General features: G+C 37.4%; 1 protein-coding gene across 1 annotated transcript in view; it reads right to left on the bottom strand.

Moving 5' to 3' along the window:
* PDGFRB (platelet derived growth factor receptor beta) overlaps positions 1-2,977 on the bottom strand; it is a 105,748-nt gene extending 102,771 nt beyond the window's left edge. Inside the window, exon 1 of the mRNA XM_014065020.2 lies at positions 2,839-2,977. The gene's annotated coding sequence lies outside the window, so the exon portion shown is untranslated. The remainder of the gene's footprint in view (positions 1-2,838) is intronic.
* Between the last annotated feature and the right edge of the window lie 22,923 nt (positions 2,978-25,900).

Here is a 25,900-nt window from a genome sequence, read left to right as displayed (position 1 = left end):
TATTATTATTATTAATTTTATTCATTAAACATGAAACTCAGTCAACTGAACATTCAAAAATGCATCACAAATACCACTGACTGGTGCTAATGGTTGATACAGGTTGCTGCCAGTGTCCTAGGTATCAACCAAGAACTACCACTTCCACCACCTCCTCCTCCTCATTATTATTATTATTATTATTTTTCCATATGATGTGGAAAAAGTCATCAAAAATGAGAAACCAAAGCATACAATTTATTGATATTGCTGTACCAGGAGACACCAGAGTCAAAGAAAAGAACTGGGGGAAAAAATCATGGAATGTCATGACCTGGCCATCAAAACTACTCATTATGGATGAAACATGTAACAGTGATATCCACTGTCATTGGGGCACTTGGTACCATGTCCAAGATTTTTATAAAAAACATCAAGAAATTGCAGTTTCCTGCAATAACACCAGTGGAACTGCAAAAAAATGTGCTACTCAGAACATTGTACATCTTAAGAAGGTACTGGGTTGATACCTAGGATGCCGGCAGCAACCCATATCAATCATCAGTGACAGTCAATAATATTTGTGACACATTTTAAATGTTCAGTTGACTTTCATGTTTTAATGATTAAAATAAGTAATAATAATAATGTTAAAATATTGTAGGTTTTATGAATACAGACTGATAAAATCTTGGCTCATCACACACCAGATATAACATAGTTGAAAGAAAGTGTGGATAATTGATGTGGCAATTCTAGGGGACAGTAAAAAAAAAAGACAAAGAATTGGAAAAGATAATAAAGTATCAATATCTGAAAATAGAAATTGAAAGATTATGGTATAAACTGGCCATGCTACATCAATACTAGTGGATGGCACATGGAAAACCTGTACATTGAAAAATTTCTGTCAATTGCAAAAGGCCATATTGCTTGGATCTGCACATATACTATGTTGATACATTTCAGCATTCTAGATTCTTGGAAAGAACTCAATGCATAATAAGCTCAACACCAGCTAATAACTTTCAGTCATAAATTCGCATTATTGGGAATAAATACTAGACACTTTGAAACATTAATATTATAAAATTAACATATATGACATTGTTTAGTTCAAACCTTCCCTCCCAAAAAAGGAACATTATAAAATATGGTGGCACTAAAAGGATAACATTTATTTTAGTAGCAAGAAATCAAGCCTATGTTACAATTGTGTTTCTTTCAAATAAACAAAAGGAAGTTCAAATAAACAGCTATGGGATTTATGCTCCTGCCTCATAGCTGTATTTTAGTTACCTTTTCACTTTAATCTAGATGGCTGAATATTAAATATATTAGCACTGTCATCATGGCGTTCTATAGACTAGTTAATTTTGCTGTATCACCAACTGGATTTGAAATGAGGTTGTTTTTCTCAAAGACCACCCAGGAAGTTAATTTTTGAAACTGAAATCAGGATTTGCAGCAAATAGCTTGTGTTCTTTTCACAAGAGTGGTTAAGAAGATGCCCTACAAACACACATGCACTGAATGTACTACACACTGTGAGAAATACTGGTGTGATGAAATACCCACTCTGAGTTCATAGGTCAAGTAATAGAAAAGTTCTAAATGAGCTCTTCTGAGCTCACAATACTTGCTTCAAATTCGAGACAGGTTGTTCCAGCATTACTGGAAGCATCCCAATACTGTTCCAGCCATTCCAGAAGTGTTTCATGCTCAATTGTTCTAATTTGTGTTCAGAGTGGGGGCTTTGGATCTTGCAATGGGGATGTTTCAAGTTTCAGATACTTGCAAATTGGTCAAAACAGCATAAGGATATGACAGAAAAGTCAAAAAAATGGTCATGAACTCGAACTGGATTATTTTGAACTTGTAGCTAGGACATCCCCTGCTCAGAAAGTTTTGAATTCAATTTATTTTTCTTGTGGCATAAATGCCAGCACCGTCTATAAAAGGAGAAAAATTAAGTAGCAGGTGATACAGCAGATGCCTGAAGCATGGGAAAGGATAACTAGCCATTTCTATCTTTGCAGGAGATGTTGCTGTAGTAGCAACTATGCTAAAAGTTTTTTCTTCTTTCAATGGTCAGCAATATTGTGATAACAGAATATCATATCATCCCTTTTCACACTTTTAGTGTTTTTAGGCTTTCTCTCCAGAAAGCCATTTTTCACTTTTAGGCTTTCTCTCCAGAAAGCCATTTTCACACATCCTGGTATTCATCTTTAACTAATGAAAGTAAAACCAGTACAGTATTAGCACTCTTGAAACTTGATCTTAAAACTATTACAAAAAAGGATGATAAACAGGACATAGGGAAATGCTTTCTCCCATCCTCAGGCAAACCAATAGACTTTTTTCTTTCTTTTTTGAGCCCTTAGGATGTTGCAAACAATTTATGTTTCAAATGCTAGCCACTATATTCCATTGGATGGATACAAATAGGAGAAAAAAATCTGGAAGAGAAATGGGGACAAACCTGAGCCTTCAGCCCAATGACTCCCATCTCCTAATTTCACTTTAGGGCAGTGAAGATCTTACTTTCAAGCAAGGTTTGTCCCCATTTCTCTTTCAGACTTTTGAAGTTCAGCCCCTGAAACAAGGGCTCTGTAACTCCCCTTTATATTGAGATGGAAAGCAGTGAAAGAAAGAAATTGATGGAAAATGAAACATTTAAATCTTTGCAAATGCTGCGTTCTGCCCTTTTGGAAACTGATCCCAAAAGCAAATATGGTTGAACCCTCCACATCTGGATCTGTTAAAAAAAAATTCCATTTGCAACTTGTTTTTAGGCTGGTGCAACAAATAACGAGCTGAAGAACTAAAAGCGAAGGAGACCACGGAAGGGCTTACCTTAACTTAGCAGAAAGGGCTTTCGCCAAACGGCGCCCAGAACTTGCTGGGACTCCCCTCCAAAACTTCGTTTTATCTTTCCTCTGAAGTTTCTCCGACTGCTCCGAGTCCTTCAGCTGAGTTATGCAGTCTTGCCAAAAAAAAAAAAAAAAAAGGAAAAGGGGAAAAAAATGCCTAGGGAGGGTTGTCTGAAGCTTGAAGGGGCGGGACTGGGTGGGGGGGGGGAGGAGGAGAAGGATGCCCACTGCCTGGCTAGAGCCTCTGGTTTGTTTTTTTATTACCCCCCAGAGTATTCGTCACAGGATCCTAAACCGAGCCTTTGCTCCAGCTCTGCAGCGGTTCTTTTAAAATCAACAAGAAGCCTCTGCCAGGAATGAGGCTTTGCGGTTGTTGATTTAATCCTACTTTGGGTTCAAACTTTTTGGATCGCGCTCGCAGACAGAGACAGGAAGGATGGAAAAGGAAAAAGAAAAAGAAAGGAACCCCTTTGATTCTTTTCCTTTCTGGAGGAGAGGGGCAATTTAGCGGGTTGGGGGGGGGATAGGTTCAAGTAACTGGAACTGAAAGCGCAACAAACTTTGCAGCCCAAAGCGGGTCAAAAAAAGTCAGAGGAAGACGAAAGCTGGAGGAAAGCCGGTGCGAACGGTTCGAATCCCATCCTCCTTAGCGAAACGATCCCATCCGAATCGGTGTGTGCGCGTTCTTTCTGTGCATGGTGCAGATCGGTTCAAAACGGGACTTTTTTAAGGGTTGCGAGTTTCTCAACCCCATCTCTCTCTCTCTGATGTGGATGCCTGCTTTCGATTCTGCCCCCCCCCCACGCCTCGCCTACCAGCCTCCATCTTCCCCTCCTCCCTCGGTTCGCCCCTTTCTCAGGATATGAGGAAATGTTTAGAAAATCCGCGGCCGACGCCAGCCGCTGACTCATGTTTTCATTAAAGAAGAGAGGCCTCTCGCCACATGTGAGGAGCGCTGCCCGCCCGTTCGCTCCTTCTCCTCCGGCCCCGCCTCCGCTCCCCTCCCTCGCACCTTCTTGGCGCGGAGTGGGAAGCTTGGAAGGGGCGTCTGGGCTGGAGGGGGGAAGAGCGGACGTGGTAGGGCTTATCGGTGAAGATAACCTTGAGTTAGCAGCCTGCCTTGTTATTTGTCTGTTGGGAGGGATCGCCGTTGAAATTTTTTTTGCGAAGGACATAACCGTGGGCTGGTTGACATAGTCCCTAAGGGGTTACGTGCGTGTGTGAATCAGAGTTTGCTTTCTGTGTGTCGATAGCTTCCCCGAATAGGGGCTGTTGAGGAGGCCCCACACAAAAGGCCATAGGGTGGTGGGTGGGTTGTTTGAGTGTAGGCATGAAGAAAAGAATGTATTTTGTTTTGTGGTCTTTTGACAGCTCAGCTCAGAACAAATTCCTCAAGAAGTCATTCTGCTACAAGGCTTGATGTCGACTCCTGAGAATACTGGCCAGCTGAAAATAAATAAATAAATGGATCTTGAAAGAAATCATCCCAAGAGCCTTCACTCAAGACACAAATGACCAGGGTCAAATGTGCAATGTGCCTACTGTCCCTTGTACTAATCTTTCTTTTTATTCGTATCCATTACATGTATCCAAAATCTTGTTTATGCATATATATGTTGTCTAATACATGCTTGATAAAATAAATAAAATAGAAAATAAAATAAATTATCCTACTTTAGAAATGTTGTGAAGATATGGGTCTCTGGGAAAAAAGCTCTAATGTTGGGAAAGGGGCAGAAGGAAAGACAGAAGAGGACAAACAGCAGCAAGGTGGATGGACTCAGTTAGAAGGGGGGGACATATTTGGAAGGACCATTTTAGGAACAAATTGCATAGAAAACTATCTGTGTGGTCACTATGGGTTAACAACCTGATGATACATAATCAGCCTAAGCAGATTTGTACCTGACTGAACATATTTAAGTGTGGATGATAGCCAGGGGTGAATATGGTTAATATGTGGATGGGAGACCACCAGAAATCTTAAGGACTTAAGACAGGATATCCTGGAAGAAGACTATAGCAAACTAAGACTTTTTATTGCTAAGAAAAAGCAACTGTGTATGTATGTGAAGTTAGAGCTGAGTTTTGCTCAGAGAACATGTATTAAAAACTAAGATTCCAGGGGTTCAATAATATAATACCTTTTAATGTATATGTATATAATTTGAATATGGAAAATAAGTAGAGAATTATAAATATATGGGCATTGTATTCATAATTGTTTTGCTCAAAGTTGAGAAATGTTTTAAAAAATCCCAGACAACTTTTCGGGGCCAATTGTTGGAAAATGTCAGTGAAACATTAAAGGGTTAAGCTATGAATACTTTATAAACTCTTCCCTAGACGCTCTAAGAATCCTTGGATATTCACCAGTAAATTAAATAAATAAATTAAAAAACCCAGTCTATAACCTTTAGTTTTTATCTCACTGCTCAATGCTATCTCATTGTTATCATTCAAATACAGTTCTACTGCCAATCCAGTTGCCTTCTGCACGAGATAAAGAAAGGGCTCTTTTGTCCTTGATTTCAAATGCAAAATATCTTGAGCCAACCTGTTTAGGGTCAAACAAAAAAAGATATAAACAGTTTCATGTGCTCTGAAACATAGCATATATAAATGTGACTGAAAGCTATCATATCTAATACCATTGAATCTGGTATCATTAGAAGACCTACTCAGTTTTTGGAATGTCAACAACTTGATTTCACATCTAAGCAGTTATATGTGTACACTATGAATTGATCTACTAGTATGGCTGAATTCCTAAGGGGCTAATTTATCAGTATTCATATTCAGGCAATTTAGTAAATACATTATTCTATGCTCAGAATTTACTTACTGAGTTCAGAAGTTGCACAATGCAGCCTTGTTTGTCTAGTGTAGGTGGAATTTGAGAAAACACAATGCTTAGTAGAGAAGCAATAGGCATAAAGTTGTACTGGTTACCAGTTTGATTCTGAGTGTAATTTAAGAGATGGCTCTTATCTATAAAGTCCTTCAAGGGCAGCTTATCTCCAAATATCTCTGATGTTGTCAAGCTCTATACACAAAGCTTGTTACATTCCCCAGGAGACCTATCTTCTCCATTGCTGTTCTGACCTTTAAAACAGCACTTCCTCCTCCTCCTCCTCCTCCTCCTCCTCCTCCTCCTCCTCCTCCTCCTCCTCCTCCAGGATCCAGTTAGCTCTGACCCTGCCAAACTTTCAGAAGGCATTAAAGGCCTATTATTTTCTCCCCAGGGTTTGGATCTGAAATTTGTATGACATATTGGAAGATTTTGCTTCCCCCCAGCACTTTTTATATTTACATGCCTTTGTATTTTTATTATGTGGTTCTATTATACTGTTCTTTAATGATGAGTGCTGTCTTGAATTGTATGTTGAATGGGTGTCTATAGAAATTGTTCAGCTAAATAAAATTGGAGGCCTCTCTATCAACTTGGTGTTTTCCAGAAAGTGCTGAATGCTTGCTTGGATGCATCCTTGTTAAGCTTAAGTTTGTTGGCCTGAATGACTAAAGCAAGCTGAGTTTGTAATTGTAAGTTTCTGAGCCATCACAGAGTATGTGATTGAACAGACTTATAAGTAGTCCTCACTACTTGTGAGACTACAAGTAGTCCTCACTTAACAACAGTAATTGGAATTACAGTACTGAATTTCCATTGCTAGGCAACATGCCATAAAGCACAGTGTGATGTGACTCCATTGCTTAGCAAAAGCAATCCTGGCAGTCCCCATTGCTGCTGTTAAGCAAGGATCTCAGGTTTTTATTCGAGGACCTCAAGTGACTTTGACTTGTGACTTCCTGCTGGCTTCCAACAGGCAAGTTGATGGGGAAACCCTCAGAGAGTTTATGTCCTGCACCATTTTCAAGCAGGCTTCAGACAGGTGAGTAGTATGGAGTGTGGCCAAATGAAGTGTGATGTTTCTGCATGAGTGTGTCTGAATGCAACTGCTTTCATGCACTTAAAAATTTGTTCAGGACACTCTCCACTTCTTTCTTCTAGTCCTCTATTTATCAGCTGAAAGATACATGGAATTCAAAATAAACAACTTCAGTCTCTGCCAATTGAGTTTGTTAATCTCTAAAAAGACTCATCTTTAGGCCAGTGTTGGCTGATTTCTTTTATCCTGGAAGGGCTTTTGAGCATGTTCCAATTGTTTTTATAGTTTTTTGACATTTCCCTCCCCCAAAAGCACATAACTTAGACTTCTTGTAAGGTCAGCTACTACACACCATACCCCCTAGAGCCAAACTATTTGTTAATTCATTTGTTTATTTATTCTCTTGGTGGAATGTGTAGTAATGTATCAGGAATAAATAAGCTTGTAAGGGGACCATGGAATGCTAGGATGGGGGGTGGTATTCCCTAGGATCTCATAATGGGCTCCTCGGGGGAAATAGCAGCAAGAGCAACTTAATGCAATGTGTAGTGGTCCCTGCCAGTTTCCCATAAATGGCAATTGCAGTTGGCAGTCACAATGGCAGTTGGAAATGAGAATTATGTGAGCATTGAATGCTGCAACTGTCATAAGTGCTAGCTAGTTGCCCAGTGGCCAGATCACAATTACATACCCACAGGGTACTTCAACATCCAGAACTTTGAAGACTGGTTGTACCACTTACTCACTGCCATTGCAACTTCAAACAGCCGCTGAATAAGTGGTTGTTAAACAAGGACTACCTGGGCTTTGTGCAGATGACATTTTATGTTGCAAATTCCCGAGAACTTAAAGCACAAGTGGAAATTGTAAACATCTTTACCAAAGTTTGGAGGGTTGCTTTCATCAGCGCATAAGGTGTACCTGCGATGAACTAAGATTATTTAGTTGCAGGTTGAAAGGAAGGAGAAGGTTGCATTACAATGATGCAATGATTGTTGGAGTCTGTATGCCACATTAATTCCTGAGCTTAGATGGCATCTCAAATAGCCATATCAGCGAAACAACGATAGCTCCAGGGGAGAGAAAGCTTTTCTATAGGCTCCATATGCTCCTTTTGGAACACTGAAACTAGATCATCTTGAACTATTTTATCAGTATGGAAATTGGTGCAACATGAGTCCTGAGATGAAAGAGCAAATGGTTTATTTTATCTGCAATAATGGCAACACGTTCTGAAATGGAGCCCAGAAAGAAACAGGAAGTTCTGTAGTGATGTCTGGAGATATCACATATCCAGGCTCTGGATAGCCATTCTATATAGCTCAGTCCTGATACCGATGGATTCCCATCTGAATTTTCCCCCCTTTAAGAACTGAAAACCTGCAGACTCTGAATCAGAAAATGAAAAGCACAGCATTATTTGGAATCTTTCTTTTGTCATTTATTTCTCATAACAGATTTCCCCAGGCAGCACCTCCAGATGAATTAGACTGCAGCTCCCATCTTTTCTAGCTATAGAAATACTTGCTGGATTGATGGAAATCTAAAGAGGTGCCAAGTAGAAGAAGGTTGCATTAATTTGTGTGATGTTAAACAGTATTTTTTTTCTTTTGAAAGGAATTCCTGTATTGTTTATGTTCTGTATAGATTTGAGTATGTAGCAGGCAAAAATAAATGACTAGACTGCACACATTTTTACATTAAGGATAAATAGTCTGTTGGATGTGAACTCTATAGTGTATGTTTTATATCTTGCTGCTCTCATTCCTTAGAAGGCTGAGACAAGAATTAGTGATAAGACTGGGATATTTAACTTTGCTTAAAAGTATCTTCATTTTAAAGAGGCATTCCTGAATTCATGCCTCATTCTGAAAATATGATCCCAGTAAGTGTTGCTAATTCAGTTTGAGCTCTGCTATGAATGCTGTACTTCTTACATATGAGTAATTTGGGCAAGGAATATTCATTGGAACATTGAGTTCATTCAGAATTAGAATGTTTTCTGATTTTCTGACTTTCTGAATGCTCTAGAGAATATAAGAATAACAGTGCTGTGTTTCTTAGCAATTTTGCAAAAATAGATTTAAAACCATGTCACAACTTTAGGGATAGTGCTTTAGACCTCTATGGTTCTTGAAGTCTCCCAAATATCCAACATCAGCAATTAGTAGGCAGATGCAGATGTGTTGATCTTAAAGAGGAACTAATGGCAAGTGTGGCTAGCAACATCCACACCCCTGAACAAATCTGATAGGGGCCCCTCAACTTGAGACAAACTCAAGGCCTGGGAGAACAGTCGTGACTTTAGGGTTTTTCTCTCCCCACTCCCTCTCCCTCCCCTTCCCCCATTCATCCATATATTTCCAGGAAAACCAGCCCAAGGTTGTTTTATTCCATTGTTGTACGCTGCCCAGAATCACCTTTTGTTAAATGACTATATATATAAATTTATTTATTTGTCAGCGCAGACAAACCCTACCTGTTTTCTTCATGCTGAATAATGGGAAAGAGAAAATGCACACCGGTTATCTATCAGGCCAGCTTTACCAATGTTGTAAAACTACCTTGACCATTTTTGTAGGGTTCCCCCAAACTTCCCAACAATAATAAGCAACATTTTGGGATCAACTCAGCACTATATCAGGCAGATTGGGAATGGGCATACCATTTTAAAAACAGTAGAGTAAGCCAGACTGGAACTCAGATATGCATGTAGGTGCAGATTTTGATTTAATAGCATGTTTAGGTTTATTTAGGTTGTCGCAGCCAGTGGAACATATTACATGGAGTTGCAAGAACCTTAGTTAAGCCTAGCAATGTACTTGTTGCCAGAAGAGCAAGACAGCCACTTTTGAACCATATATAAGAGCAGTTTAGCATGGCAGATGAATCCTATTTCAGCACTGGGGATCGGACAGTGTCTTTTACTGCCCCCAGGAACAGCAAGCCAGCTCAGGAATGCAGTTACATGGCCCATAAACTCTGTTCACTAATGCTTTCCTGGACTTAATGGTAGGGGAGTTCTCAATATTGAAAATGGGTTGTATTCCTTCTTTATATGCCTTGGAAAAGATATTTTATCATTTCACAAGAAAGTACCAAGTGCCACTGAAAGGTTACATTTTGCAAAGAACTTTTTTAAAAAACCTGCCTTGCTCCTGCTCAGCCCCGAGTTTGTTATCTGCAGCAGGAGAGGGGCAGTCATGCTAAGAGGATGTATGTTACCCATGAAATAATCAAGGAGCTTCTAAATAATAACTGAAATAGGCAGCCTGGTCCCAAGTCACTTATACAAACGTGGGAGTTGTTTGGTTTAGTTAAATGAAAAATCCTGTGACCTCAGATGTGTGAGCTGCTGATACCTCATTGCTGAAAAAGTCATGCTTTCCTTCACTGTCTGTTCCAGTGTTTGATACACTTCTGTTTCCTAAAGTAACAGGCAAGGAAGAGGCTTCTTCCTTATTTGTATTGATTGTGTGGATCCAGTTACCAAAAATGAAACTTTCCTGTTGAGGAATCAGAAGCACAGCAGTGCACTATTCTCCCTCTCTTGTAGCATCAGTTCTCCAGTTGCATTGCAATAGGGCAGTGCATAGCCTCAAAGTGCCATATGGCACTGACCTTTTGTCTGTAGGTCTAGCTGTTCCCAGAACTTAAGTGCTTTGCATAACTAACATGGTGGGAGAATATTCTCAGAGGCAGCAGCCCCACTCCAATGTGAGTAATAATAGCAGTGTCTTCCGGTGGCCCAGTCATTTGAGCACATCTGGAGGCACTTACATTCTGAAAGGATTAACCATTTGCTAACTGAGATATTGAAGATTTATACAAGCCAAGATAGGGGAGGGGCAGTTCACTACACCAATTGGTCTGGTCTGTTTCCCTTTGCTCATTTTGGAGTTTCATTACACATTGCCAGAATGGTTTCAAAGAAACCTGGAGTTTGGCTGTACAGTGATGCTGAAACGTTTGTGAACCCTTTTGAATTTTTGATATTTCTTTATAAACATGATCTAAAATGTGATACGTTCTCCACACGAGTCCTACAATTAGATAAAAAGAATCCCATTAAACAAATGGGTCAAGAACATTATACTTGTTCATTTATTTATTGAAGAAAATAATCCATAGCTATATAGGGGTGTGCAGCAAAAAATATGTGAACCTCTAGGATTATCATTTCATTTGGAGGGGAAATTAGAGTCAAGTGTTTCAATCAGTGGAACAACAATCAGATGTGAGTGTGGGAGGTCCTGCCTTATTTAAAGAGCAGAAGTCGGAGTATTCATTATGAAAGACTCATCTGTATATACTTTTGTTTTCCACTTGTACATTTGCTTTAGTTTTATACTTTTGATATGGTCAAATAACTAAATAAAGTTTCTATTTTATTCTACAACATAGATATGTGGAAGTTTGTTAATGGCTCAAACAAAGGAGATTTCTGAGAAACACAACTGCTGATGCTCACCAGGCTGAAAATGGGTACACAAATTATTAATCCTATAGACATGTCACGGAAGGATTTGAAACAATAGTGTTCATGTGATGAAGCTCTCCAATATCCCTGAGTTGATCTCTTCTGTAAGAAGGAATGGGCTAAAATTCTTCCACGGTGATATGTAGGACTGATTTGATCAACAGTTATTGGAAATGTTGGGTTGCAGTTATTGATGCCCAAAGAGGAATACATCCGTTTGTAAAAACAAATGTTTATACATTTTTGGCATACCCAATTATGCTGATTGCCACTCCCTCATCCCCTTTCTAGATTTTTAGGTCTATATGTAGGAATTTGGAGGAGATAAACAGCCAACATTGGTAAGCATCCCCAGTTTCTAGCAGTTTCACTCCTTCAACATATTGCCTTCTAAAACTGCTTGACATGGTGGAAAAAAAAGGTCATAAGAGCTTTGTTACATTCTTATAACAAGCATATTAGGCTGTTTCTATCATTTTTAATGGCTTATTATGCAGTGAGGGGAGTTTGCCTCCTAAAAACAGAAGGCATCAATCTGTCCTCATTGCCGTAATAAAGGCAGTGTCCCAAATAATGAAATCATTTGGGCAGAGTTGGAAATGTGGGTTGCCTTTTGGCCTTCAGGCAGGGTCCTTCCTCCCTACATCTTTAAAAGATTGGTTTGCGTCCTCCCTCCTTCCAGCTCTGCTATGTTTCATCTTTATTAATTTATTAATGGTAAAGAATCACTTAAATTGTATTTATAAATGCACTGCACAGTATCTTTCTTAATTTCCAGTCCTAGAAAATGTATTAAGCAAATGAGAATGTATAAATGGACAGATGAAAAAAAAATATCCCAAGTAAGTATGTGGGTGGGACCCAGGTGAATGTCAAGTATTACAATGGTTCTTTTACCTCTCTATGTTCATGACAAAATCTGTTATTACACCAATACCTACCACCCTATTACACCACCCTTGTCTGGGTGGATCTTTACAGCTCTACCAGTCTGTGGGCCAGTTCTTTAACTGGGAAAATATTTTGAGATATTATAAAGCAAATTCAGCATAGCATTAATGGTTATGTGCAAGGTTGCTAATACATGATGATGGACAGCTGTTTTACTTGTACAGCCTACTCCTTGCTCAGCTATATAATATTCTATTATAAGCTGATATACTTTTGAGTATTGGCATATACTGTGGAACATACTTGGCACACCCACACTTCCTCTTGCCCAATTTTACTACTTCATACATGGTCATGGGCTTTATTCAGAACCGAGCACATGGCTCTGAACATCCCACTGCACAGATATTTTTGGAAGATAATTCTGTGACTTCAGACAAGTATTTTTTTTTCTTTAAGAGTATTTAATTCATTGCTAGGCTTTTTTTTAATAGGGTTGTGGCATATAATGCAGATTTAGTTGCTGGAATGTTCACTGCCTGAGTGTTATGTGAATACATTTAGCACCCATATTGTTCTGGATCACGTTTTTAAATGTCTCCTTTTTTTCTCTCCCAGTCTTCAACCCTTCATCCTAGATCAGATGAAGAAACAGGAATATTTTATTGTTAGAGGATATAATAACATAACCTTGAAAGACTAGCAGTTTTTCTCTGTCCCCTATTATACTAAAAAAAAATATATGAAAAAAATCAAGGTAAGATTATTTTAAATGACTCTGTCAAGGTTGCTTCAATCTCTGGACTCTGTAATCACTTCTCCAAGTCTCTCCTTAATAGTTCATTCCTTCCTCCCACCTTAGCAGCTGTTTCACACCTTCTCAAGGTCAGCTTTAAGTTCCTGTACAACTCTACATTTAATTTCTTCTTGCAGTTGGTTTTTTTCTTTATAACTGTACTGGGACCATTGCTTATGTGTTGAATTAATCTTTTTTGAAAAAAAATTACTTGGATGTATGTTGAATAACCAAGGTTACTAGAACAACTGTCAGTTGAGTGCTTCTAGGGAAAATGCTAAATGTTCAAATCCTGTTAGGGCATATTATATTTATTACTGTTTGCTACATGTCCATCATTGACCTCTGTGTTGCAGTACTTCCTGTGGCTTTGGCATCGATTCAGCAATGGTTTTCATTCATTCAGCATAATCTCCTTGCTTCTATATTCATCACTCTGCAATTCTGCTTTAAGACAGTAGAGACACTCACATGATATATGCCCTGCAAATTTTCAGTCATTTCTCCCTACATTCTCCCCTTGTAAAAATTATACCTATTAGTTTGAAATGTTTCCCTTTTTTTAAAAAAAACTAGTCATATTTATACTTTATATCATCTTCAGTGATAAAAGTAATGGTTAACACACATCCAAAATATATTCACGTACAAACCTCAAAGCCCAACCCTATACTACAGGATCAAAATGTGGGCAGCTTCATAGATTCAGTTCAATTTGAAGCCCAAGACAAATTAGGAATCTTTTGAATCAAACCATTTAGACTGTTTTTCAAATCATTGATTGTAGATTCCAGGCATACAAGTTTTCTAAACTGAGTATGTGCAAAAGGAAAAAGTTTTTTACTTTGTCCCTTATAAGAAATAGGTGTCAGTTCCCTACTTCCTGCACCATCTACTGTTCAAAGGAGGTAACTAAAGAAAATTCACTCCTGGTAAAAAGTTGTAACAAGAAATTCTAAAACAGAGTGTGAAATGGCAGTCCCTGACAATGATCTATGCAATGCAAAAATTTTGGTATATTGTTGTGGAAGAAATTGAATGGGGTATTGAAACATATCAGAAAGTTGACCTGGAGCACAAGGATTTTTACTAACAATAAGTGGAATTAGATAAATGTACTGATTGTGCAAAATGGGCATGTTTTAAAATAAATAAATACATTTAAATATTTTAGAATGTTTTTTTGTTATTAATGTGGTTTAATAAACTCTGTTCCTTAATTTTCTGAAAATCACATACATAGTATTTTTTTAAGACTATATTTGCATTATATGATACTTGTTCTGCAGTAAATCTTCCATTTAGCATTTGTGTAACATTTTAATATTACGTTTTCAAGTGACTGTGGAAAGTTCTACATGTAAGTCATCACTACGTTTTTCTGAAATAATTCAAACAAATAGCATTTAAAACAAATATTAGAAATTTATTTATTTAGAATATTTTGTGTACATTTTGGAAGTAAATGTATTATGGATAAGGAAAAAAAATTCCAAGAGAATTCTTGCAAGTTTGCACAAGAATTTTTACAAGTAACATTATAATCGGGATTGGATCTTAAAATTCTGGGTTGAGTCTTATTCTAATTTCCATGAGGTGGCGCTGTCATTCTGGAAAAATAAAAAACAACCATCTTTTCTAAAGCAGGAAGACATATAAATATCACAATGTGATGTGTTTTATTGGACAGAAAAGTATCATAATATCAAACTCAGTTCCTCGTCACAAGGAGCTCTTGGTCACGTCCATTTCAATTGATTGCCAATAAGAAGAAGTGGCTTCCATTGTCACCCTCCAGGATTAAAAAACAACAACTTTCCAGTTACTTCCTTTCCATTCTTTATTACCCCAAGATTCTCCTATTTTACTCTATTCATAGCTTTGCCTACAATTCAAAAGCTTGGATTATCTTTTATTATTTCACTTCCTAGTTCCCAATCACCCTCTGTTATGAATTCATCAAAATAATAATGGAATTAATTTTGAAAAAAAAAAAAAACAGGGATCCCCAATGTGAAATAGATAGAATAATAAAATTGTGATTCTAAAATTCAAGTAAGCTATATAAGATCAGGTCTTAGCAAAAATAGCATTCTTTGAATGTAAGGGACTCAACCAGGGAATGCTCTGATCTAGGTGTCAAAGTGTTTTAGATCTGACATTGTTCTGGATGCATTTATTAATCAGTTTATATTGGTTTGAAATACGTGGGGACCTTGGTGCTCTCTGAGCTTGGTTGTTTCCTTGCAGACATTTCATAACCCAACTAGGCAACATCAGTGTTAACACTGATGATGTTACTTAGGTAATGAAACGTCTGCAAAAAACAACCAAGCTCAGAGAGCCCCAAGGATCCTACAGTTCAACCCTGAGCTACAAATATTCTCTTCTATTGGCTCTGAAATCTGCAACTCTACCCAGGGATTGTGGTGTTATGATTTCAGTTGTCCATGTTTTATTACCCTTGGAGAAAAGTATTATAATGCTCTTTTATTGGATCTAACTGCAAAGGTAATCTGGAAGCTCTGAGTAATTCAAGGCAAATTAAAATGCTAGAGGGAACAAACAGGACAATACACCAAACTGTTAATATTGTTGCTTATTTATTTCTGGTACTTTGTGGCATATATTTAATGAACATCAGCAGTGTGCAGCAGCTGCCAAAAAAGCCAACACAGTTCTAGGCTACATAAACAGAGGGATAGAATCAAGATCACGTGAAGTGTTAACACCACTTTATGATGCCTTGGTAAGGTCACACTTGGAATACTACATTCAGTTTTGGTCGCCACATGTAAAAAAGATGCAGAGACTCTAAAAGAGTGTGGAGAATAGCAACAAAGATGACTAGGGGACTGGAGGCTAAAACATGAAGAATGGTTGCAGGAACTGGGTATGTCTAGTTTAATGAAAAGAAGGACTAGGGGAGACATGATAGCAGTGTTCCAATATTTCAAGGATTGCCACAAAGAAGAGGGAGTCAAACTATTCTCCAAGGCAATTGTGGGTAGAACAAGAAGCAATGGGTGGAAACTAATCAAGGAGAGAAGCAACTTAGAACTGAGGAGAAATTTTCTGACAGTTAGAACACTGGAACAGCTTGCCTCCAGAAGTTGTGAATGCCCCAACACTGGAAGTCTTCAAGAAGATGTTGGATAGCCATTTGTCTGAAACAGAATAAGGTTTCCTGCCTAGGCAGGGGGTTGGACTAGAAGGCCTCCAAGGTCTCTTCCAACTCTGCTATTGTATTGTATTGTAAGTATCTAATTGCTGTATATCACCTCTTAGTGGTGGCACCATTGTTTTTCTATTTCCTGTAGGTACTGAAAACGTTTTTTGTTACGCATTGAAATTAGTAGCTGAAACTGGTTGCTGAAGTTCTCACTCAGATCCGCTATTGAAGCAGAAAAATACTTTAATCTGATTGGTTGACTGGCTGACAGCTTCCAATAAAAGGAGCACTGTCACCAAGGCTTTTGCTGTTGTTCGAATGAATTAAATAAAAGAGCTTTGCTGAAATCACTCAGGCCTCGTCTCCATTCTCAACCCAAACCTAACATTTTTTTCTTTTCTTTTTTTCAACAGTTGTCTTAATTATACAATCGAATTCATATTAATTTTGCTCTTTTTAAATGCTTTGCTTATTCAGTCTCCTCCTTATAGGAACCACCTCAATTTTTAAAAAACACACATACAAACAATTAATCATTACTTTTGTTTCCGTTATGCTTTGCTTTGATCTCTGCCTTCATTGATCCATGTTCCTGTATCTGGGTTGCAAAGAATTACAGAGCTCAAGAGCCTCCAAATCTCTTCTTTAATCTGCCCTTGACTGGCTGTAAAAGATTAAAGAAAGGACTGGTGCATCTGACTTTAAAACAATAAACTGCTTAGTTTGTTACTACCTTTTGATTCAGTTAGTTCTAATCGGGGAAGGAGGGTGGGGGTGGCATGGCTCAGTTGCTCAAGGACCTCTGGAGGATATTCCAAAGCAGACAATGTTTGCTGTAGGTTTTGCTCCGAGAAGTTTGTAGAAGGACCGGGAGGGCCTTGCAGCAAAGCTGCCATGAATGCATCGCTGGAAAAATACTGAGGGAGAAAAAAATCCGTTTGCAATTTGGTGGAATGTTGCAAAGAACTCTCGTCCCCCTCAATACAAATATGCACATAGATTAGAGCTGGTTCAGTCAGAAGCAAGGGTGGGAGTAGAAAGGCTAAGGCCAGTCTTTCTTACAGTATACTGACCCAGTCCTGTTTGTATGCATGTGGGTGGGTGTGCTTTGCTGCTCTATATGTTAGGCCACCCCTACAGAACTCAAACAGTTTCTAGCTGTTTTGCATTGCAGTTATGTCCTCCTGGGGATCCAAGAACAGCTTAATCCAAAGATAAATTGGAGAAAAATTAATTGTTCCATATTTTTGCAAGCTGGGGTTGTTCTTTGTACAGCATTGTTGACAAATAACGATAAATAGTTATATTGAAGCACTAGGACAGGGCTGAAGAGCCTGCAACTTTTCGGATATTGCTAGGAAATTGTAGTATAACTATCACAAGGTTTTCCATTCTTGAACTAAATATTCTTCTGGTTCTTTGCTGGGTGGGGTAATCATCTGATTCAAAATTCAATCTCTGTCAGTATTTAAGCAGTTGCTTTGAGGAAGTTTTCTAAGACAAGAGCAGCAATATCAATTCCCACATGCTGGGCCATCTCCCTGTACTCTGTCTTGGGAATGCTTATGCAGTGTACAGCCCAGAAGCTCATGAAGAAAGGAGGCATGTTAAAAAAGCAAATCCATGCATCATGTGTTCTTTTTTTAAATAGCTAGTGTGGTCCACATTTCTCTTTGAAAAAGGATCCAAATTTCCTACTCCTGAACAGGAGTATCCAAGGCAATGTTCTCCAAATTTGCTCAACTGCAAACTTCCAGCTAATATAAAATTTTAGAACTTGTAGTACATCAGAGTGGGAATTGCTGGTTTAAAAGACGTATCTATAAGACGAATATACGGGGTTCTCTGACCAATATCCATTCTCCAGTTCAAAGTGTTTTATCTCGGGCTACTAGATCTGAGTTGCAAAAATCTAGTTCCTCACTAGATGACAGCAAACAGACACAGAAAACTCTCATTCTTTGCTATCATCTAGTGGCCATATTGGGTATATATGGAAGGCCCAGATATAGGAACAATATCTATATTATATACATTACATTCTTTTCCCTGTCTTTGCATTTGGAAGAGAAATCTTTGGCCCTTGATCTCAAGCACATTTTAAGTTAATTTAATGCAAGAATCAGGGGAGAATCCAGAAACAGCGAAGGAAAGTGAGGTAGAAAAATATCGGGGAGAAAGCAAATGTTGCTGGAGGAGATAGATGCTATTTACTCTGCTATCAGAGGTGCAAGATACTTTTCCACTATTGCTACACACTCACCAAAAAGCAAACATTTTACATTTTACAAAATTGGCATTGGTTCCATCTCTTTTGAGCAAAGTTCTAATGTGGACATCATCCTACTTAAAAGTCTGTGGTTTGGGTTAGTGTCTGAGCTGCATATATTCTTCTTCTTCTTCTTCTTCTTCTTCTTCTTCTTCTTCTTCTTCTTCTTCTCCTCCTCCTCCTCCTCCTCCTCCTCCTCCTCCTCCTCCTCCTCCTCCTCCTCCTCCTCCTCCTCCTCCTCCTCCTCCTCCTTCCATAGCTGTCATCAGACATTGACGATCCTATTTTTATTAGCAGCTGCATGAAAAAGTGCTGCTGAGTTCTATCCAAATCAGTTCCTTAGATTCTGAATCCATGATGTTCTTCTTCTGCCTGGACCTCGTTTGCCTTCAATCTTTCTCTGGAGGATTAAGTGAAGTATGCTGTATTTTTCTGGGTGTTGCATCACATTTCCGAAATATTCTAACTTTTGCTTTTTAATTGTTTCGATGATTTCCCTTGGCTTTCCCAGGCGACTTATCACCTCCTCATTTCTGATTTTGTCAACCCAGCTTACGCATAATAGCCGCCTGTAAATCTGGTGGACAACTGCTAGATGGCAGCAAAGAGATAGAGAAAAATAAATTATGTCAGTGTCTACTGGCTGTCTAAATGTATGGGAACCAGCCAGAGTAATCCAGCCAATTAAAGCAATAATTGGGTAGGAACTTTTGCAAAAAATATCACAGCGGAGTGATATTTGGTGGTACCACTTGTAGAATTTTTATGACACCAGAAAGTAGCCATTAAAAAAAAAGCTCTGACCAATCAGTTTTTAAACGTTGATTATGAATTAGATTAATTGAAGGCATTACCAGCAATTAGCAAGGTTTAAAGGGTGGGGGTTTCAATTGATCATCTTAACCAGCTGCGATATATTGCTGGTGATTTCAGTGTCACTGGAAGGGGCAATGTAATTTCTTTGGAGGTTTAGTTTGTTTGTTTTGAGAGGTTGGTTAGAAAGAAGACTGGGGGCCCTGGACATGCGGGTGCTCCTCCCAAAACAATGCTAAACGTTGCCATCAATGACCAGGCATTCTGCTATAAAATACTGTTCCACAAATTGCCCTATCCTGTTAATGCTGTGCAAGTCTTTGCCTCAATGAAGATTTGAACAAGGTGTATATACATGACCACTTCAAAGTGACCAATTCAGTTCCTATTTGCATCAAAATCCTCCATCACTGCTTAAGGAAGCTGGGATCTGACACCCTGGGAAAAACTCAGCAAGGCCATTGATTGGCTGCAGAGGATGACTGGAAGTTCCAAACAGGCAGAGATAAATACTGGAAAACTTTATGGATATACAAATATGATGTCTCGAGCTCCTTACCTTTTAATGGGATCATTTGTATTAATATATGTTGGTCATTTCTTTTTTGTACTTTTTTTTTCAAGCAGACAAAACACAATTCCTAACTTGCACTTTATTTGTGCAAAATTACATAATTTATCCTCTCTTGCCTTTGCTGAAAATTGATGCCTTTTCATCAATATGTTCGTTTATTTTCTTTAATAATTTGGCAGAGGGGGGGGTATTTTGTTTTTCTCTTGTTTATTTGCAAGTGTATGAATTAAATCAAAAAGGCAAACAAATAATCAGACTTTTTTATTGAAGTTGCCTCTTTCTTCTGCCTCTTTTTACCACTGGCAATAAACTTTATGAGATAGTAACAGAGAATTCAAAAGCATAGTGCACTGCAGAATCGCAAAGATAAATAAAGCCGTTCCTGGCAAATTATGGAAAAGCAAAGTCTCAGTGGATTTTAGCTATCAAAATAAAGACATGCTTAGAGAAAACTGAGTATTTGGGGAGCTTACACATTTAATCTTGCCTGTACTTTTCCAACTGGATGGGATAATGTTAAAACATATTTTTTTTAAATAATCGCAGCATTCTCGTATTTGAGAAAATGAAACTCATTCTGAAATAATCATTTTCCCACTGTTGATAACATAAACACTGATGAGATCAGTGCCCGAGGGAAGGTCCAAGTTATTCAGAGTGTTGGGACTTTTAAAAGATCCCAGGAGAAGCAGCAAAATGATAACAGTGGATTCTGTTAATTACATCTGAGGCTTCAGTTTACCAAGGAGAATGCTTGATAATAGACCTGGCATTAAAACAAATGATTTCATGCTTCCTTCTTGATTCACAACTTGGATTAATGGTGCATCTCCCTCCCTCCCTCCCCCCCCCTCTCTCACACACAGAAAAATGATATGTGGAGAAATATACAAAATTTGAATTTACAGAATGGGACACTACATTAAATGACTGGAAGAGTTTGCGCAAAATACCTGATTGTAGAAAGGAGATCTACCGCTAACACCTGAGGGCTTTGTAGAACTTTAAAAAAACCTTTCAGATACCCCAGAAGCAAAATAGTAATTTCACCAATGCACACTTTCCTCTCAGTGAATCCTGTGATAGTGTAATTTCAAAAACGTAACCATAGTCCTCTTTTCTCATTGACCCTTCCCTATAAAATCACCTGCACACATGACCTTCTGAAAGAATGTCCTGAATATGCCATTTTTAAAAATCTAGCAATTCCATGTTGGCTAGAATACACATCTAATTGGAGAAAGGTTTTTTTTATTGTTTGTTATATTTTATTTCTTTCTCTGTGTAACAAAGGTCCTTGATACCTAAACACATACGTATACTAACCCTTCGATTCTCATAATGTATTTATTTAGTTAGTTAGTTAGTTTAGTTAGTTAGTTATTTCATATGTATTCCACCATTATTTCCACAAAAAACTCAAGGTGGTGAACATTATTCAATGCATCTTCCTCCTCCCGTTTTCCCCACCACGATAACCCTGTGAGGTGGATGTGTGCTAAGAGAGAGGGTGACTGGCCCAAAGGTCTTCCTAGAATTCATATTTCCTGAACTGCACCCTGCTCTGCTAGAGCATTTTTGCCCTATTTAGGTTTATATATCTCCATGGCACGAAAAGTTCTAAAGGGCAAGAAATACAGTAATGCTCTTTGGAAAGAGACAAAGGAGCTGTAATTACATTCCCTAATGTAACACCCTCTTTTATTTTCAGGCAATACATGCATGACATTTATTAGCTTTTTCCTACAATAAGAAAGTAAAATTTGATCTGGGGCTACTTTTATTGGGCTTGCATCATCCAGCAGTGAAGAGAAAGTTATAAAATCATCAATGTTAGTTGAGTGGTGGTTTTTTTTGTATATATGGTAAGCATGCAAATGTTTTTGGTAGTACCAGAAAGCTAGATGTCTTCTTCATGAATTCACTCTTCCAAACATAATTCTTAAGTTGTAAAAGAGACCAAAAGAAAACCTTATCAGTGGATCTTTATGATCCTATTGTCAGTTCAGTTGATTTCTCTTGTCCCATCTAATCCTTCAAACCAAAGTAAACTCATCATAAAGAAAGCTCACATAGACTTAGAAGGGTGGTTCATAAGTACGTGTCTGACAATTGTATAAGAAATTCCAGATCTTAACTGTTTCATTTCTTCTTTGGAATACAACAACCAAAAAGTCATAAGATTCTGGGGCTTAGTAGTATCACATATTCCATAGGTTTGTCCTTCTTACAGTTCAGCAACTGTTCATGTGTTGAACTGGAGTGGAGCTTTGATCCTAAGGGGGGGGAACGGGCTTTGCTATATATCAATTGCTTTCGCGCCATATTATTCAGATTTTGCTTCACTGCTGCTCGCTTACCATTTGTAATTAGTAAAAGTACTTTGGATTTCCAACCCATGGAGTCTCTTGGTCTTCTTTCCTAATTATGGAATGGAGTGGGGCGTGACAAGAAGCAAAATCAACAGGCCAAAATCAACAGGCCAAGGCTCAAAAGGACGTGCCTCACGATCTGCTTTCTGACCTCAAGGCAGCATTTATCCCAATCCATCTAAGGTTAAGGACGTTCTGGCAAAAAAAAAACCTGTCGCCTTGTGAATAGACCATACAGGATAATTTTCAGTGGCTATCTCTAATAATGATAGTCCTTTCCCAAAATTCTGCTGTTTCCTAAACTAAAGTCCAGAGCTACATTCTGGTATAAATGATACCAAGCTGCTACATACTTAATATAATTTTTGGCATGTGTTTGTATTTCTTTACAACTTTACTAGAGACTGGCTCACAACATACAAGAAAATTAAATATGAAATACGAAATCATAATGTAGGACTGGTAGAATAAAAGTGACTTCAGTTGACACACTAAAGGAAATGGTGGGTGTATATTTAGAAGATGGAGTCATAATAGTCCCAATTGATCTTTGAAAAATGATGGAAGAAGATAGGAAATAAATGCAATTGCATCATTATAATTAGCCATATCAATGAGATCTATTTAGAACTATTTGAGGCCTGGTGTCCAGAATTTTATTGTGGATTTTTTTTTCTTTATAAATGTTAAAATGTTATTGGACTTTACATTAGAACTATATGTTTTGTTTTGCTATCAGAGTAACAATAGGTCATTCATAGTTTTGTATATTATTTTCATGCTTACTGAAAATTAGCTACTACCGTATTTTCGCTTTCATAATCCCAAGAACAGAATGGGTTACTTCACAAAGGCAGAAAAGATCTGAATTTTACTGATACCTCACCTTTTCTAAATTTTTCCACTGGATGGGAAGATTTGATTAGAACAGAGAGATTACCACAATTTGGTAATATTTGGAATGTTCTTTATATGCTACATAAAGACAGGCAATTCCTGCAGTAAATTGTGCATGCTATGTTTCTGCAAACCTTTTCATGGATATTTTAACAGGAGTTATGATTTTCTGAATCTGTTGACTATTAGTTATTTCCTGACTTTGTTTATGAATTTAAAAAGTGTAGCATCAGAATAATAATTCTTTTTGTTACTTAGTAAATTAAAGTTCCACTAACCAAGACTAGTCTATTTATTTTTATTGTGGGAATAGGTGTTTGTGTTTTAATTTATTTGAAAAACTTACAGTACATGGCCATCCATTTTATGTATCATAATCCTGGGTGGATCAAAGTAACAATAAAAATATATACCAAAAAAAAAAGCATGAACCAGCCTCTAGGCAAAATCAAGTCCTGTTACTCTAAACAACAGTCCCCAGTAATTAATCTACTGGGTTCAGCCTCACTCTATTGCCAAAACATACATTCATTCATCATATTTATATAACTGCCCATCTTATACTAAAGTGACTCTAAACAGCTTACAGAAAAATAATAAATTACAATATTAAAACAGACATAATTACAATATTATTAACATTAATAATATTAATAAGTATTACAATATTATTAATAATAAGATGATATCTTGTATCTGTTTAATAGGATTTATTGATGATGGAAATAGTAGTAGCACTGCAAGACAGTAAATGCATTGTGGCTTTTAAGCATTGTGGATTTTATGCATGGAATAGTTAAGTGGGAAGATATAGGCAATGTTAAGTTAGGATAGCCAGAAGGTCATGTGATCTGTAATGACACCTTGAACATGGCTCTGACTGTATTTTGTTCCCAGTACAACCAGCCATGGGGCAGAATGCTATGTTCTTATACTAAGGACATATCAAATGCCCATTGGATGCACGTTAACTATTGTATTTCAATATCAAACATATGGCTGTAACCTCAGTACAACTTTACAATCAACAGCAAAAACAGAAAACTTTTTAATAGAAATTGTTGAAAACCATTGAGCCATGTTAATCCTAACCTGACATAGATCCTTTTTAATCTAAGCAAATGCTAGTTTGTCCTTGCTAGTCCTAGAAGCTTACCAGTTTTTATATCTATGTTCTGATTTCTTGTGTTTCGATAGTAGATCTTAAATATTTTGCAAAGAGATACCATTGTGAAAAAATTAAGGTGAGTGTATTTCAAGTGAATTAATGCTTTTATGGTATTTTACTATTATTGCAGGAGTGAGAAACCTGTGGTGGTTGAATATTACCAGAATCATTGGGCAATGCAGCAGATCCTATTTGACTGGCTTAAGGAACTGTTACAATTTTACACCAGTCTTTAACCAATAATTGTAACAATATTTCTAAAAATAATTAAAAACCAAGATTACATATTACATTAAATTCTGTAAATGCTTCTTATGAATTACCGTAATATGATTCCTAACTTAACAGCCATGAATTTTCTTTTGTTGTGGCTGATGGCTGCAGTGCACTGAACTGACATTTTAAATGCGCTTTTCCCTGCTTGTTATGTATACTTCCATAATGGAAATTAGTGTTTAAATCAGTATTTCTTCTCTCCAGTATGACATCTGCTGTATAATGTCTAAGATAATTCAGGGAAGGTCCCAATTTACAGAGGTATTTGGAAAGATGTGGAAGGTTATTAAGGAAAAGAGGACTGCAAAACCGTATTATTTTAATCTAAGTTACTAGATGCTTCATAATCTCTTGTCCTAGTTAATCCATCAAAAGAATAAATGCCAAACAAACCAAGATGGGAAATTATATGTTATTAGGGAGAAATTATTAGCTTTTCCCAGATTTTCTAATTCAGCATCTGATCTTATCTGTGAGAACTTTTTTTGTGGTAAGCCATTTGTGATACAGATAGTCTTCAGTGGTGGGTTCCGGATCCCATTGCAACCGGTACTCCACATGAATGCATGGGGCATGTGCATGCGCTGTACCTGCCAATTGGGCTCAACTGAGGTTGTAAATCGAGGATTACCTGTTCACATGCTACAAGATACAGATTTCAGATTCCATTGCCATGTTTTGTGATCTGTTACTGTAATGTTTTGTGAGTCGCTGTTGGCGGTTTTTGGAGCTGCATTGTATTGCGTCTCTGAGTTACGAGTGATTTCTTCTTACTGTCATCAATGACTTTCTACCAAAGTGGTTAGTAAAAAAATTAGAGACTTGCTTTTGGTTTTTATGTTATATAGTAGCACAGAAAAAGGAGAAGGATTAAACATTTCCTTATCAACATTCACCAAAATGGCCAGCATATTTGTGATACATTTTGAATTCATAGATAATAAAGGAGCTGAGATTCATAGCAAAGACATTCTGTTCAAAATATTTCTTGCATTGCTTGTTTTCCATCTGCTAATATACAGGCCCTCATTTCTACATAAATCAGAGCACTCTTTCCAATATCATATCTCCATATGCAGATTCTAAATGATGGCATTATAAACAAATTAATTTAAATATGTCATATTCTTTGTAAAATCCATGTAAACATTCATAGTCCCCTTTATTTTGAATAAATTGTTTGAGAATTGGTTTGTTAAGACTGCATTAATATTCTATGAATTTTAATTTTGGTTTACATTGTTTTTCCATAAATGGTGCCCAGAGTCACAATGGCATCAGGTAGCCTATAAAGGTGATAATGTATGTATAGCTGTAGTAGAGTTACATCAAATAATGACAGCTATAAACCCAATGCTTTTAATATCTTGCTTACTTTAATAAATAATATTCTACTATAGGAGATAAAAAGCTTTTTTTTAAAAGAACTTATCAACAACCATGGTCT

This window comes from Thamnophis sirtalis, unplaced genomic scaffold (genome assembly GCF_051295495.1).
Source record: "Thamnophis sirtalis isolate CommonGarterSnake01/CBP01778 unplaced genomic scaffold, rThaSir2_p1.2 scaffold_3, whole genome shotgun sequence".
NCBI classification, from domain to species: Eukaryota; Metazoa; Chordata; class Lepidosauria; order Squamata; family Natricidae; genus Thamnophis; species Thamnophis sirtalis.
The sequence above is the reverse complement of the archived record's forward strand: the minus strand, read 5'-3'. Positions and strand labels throughout refer to the sequence as shown.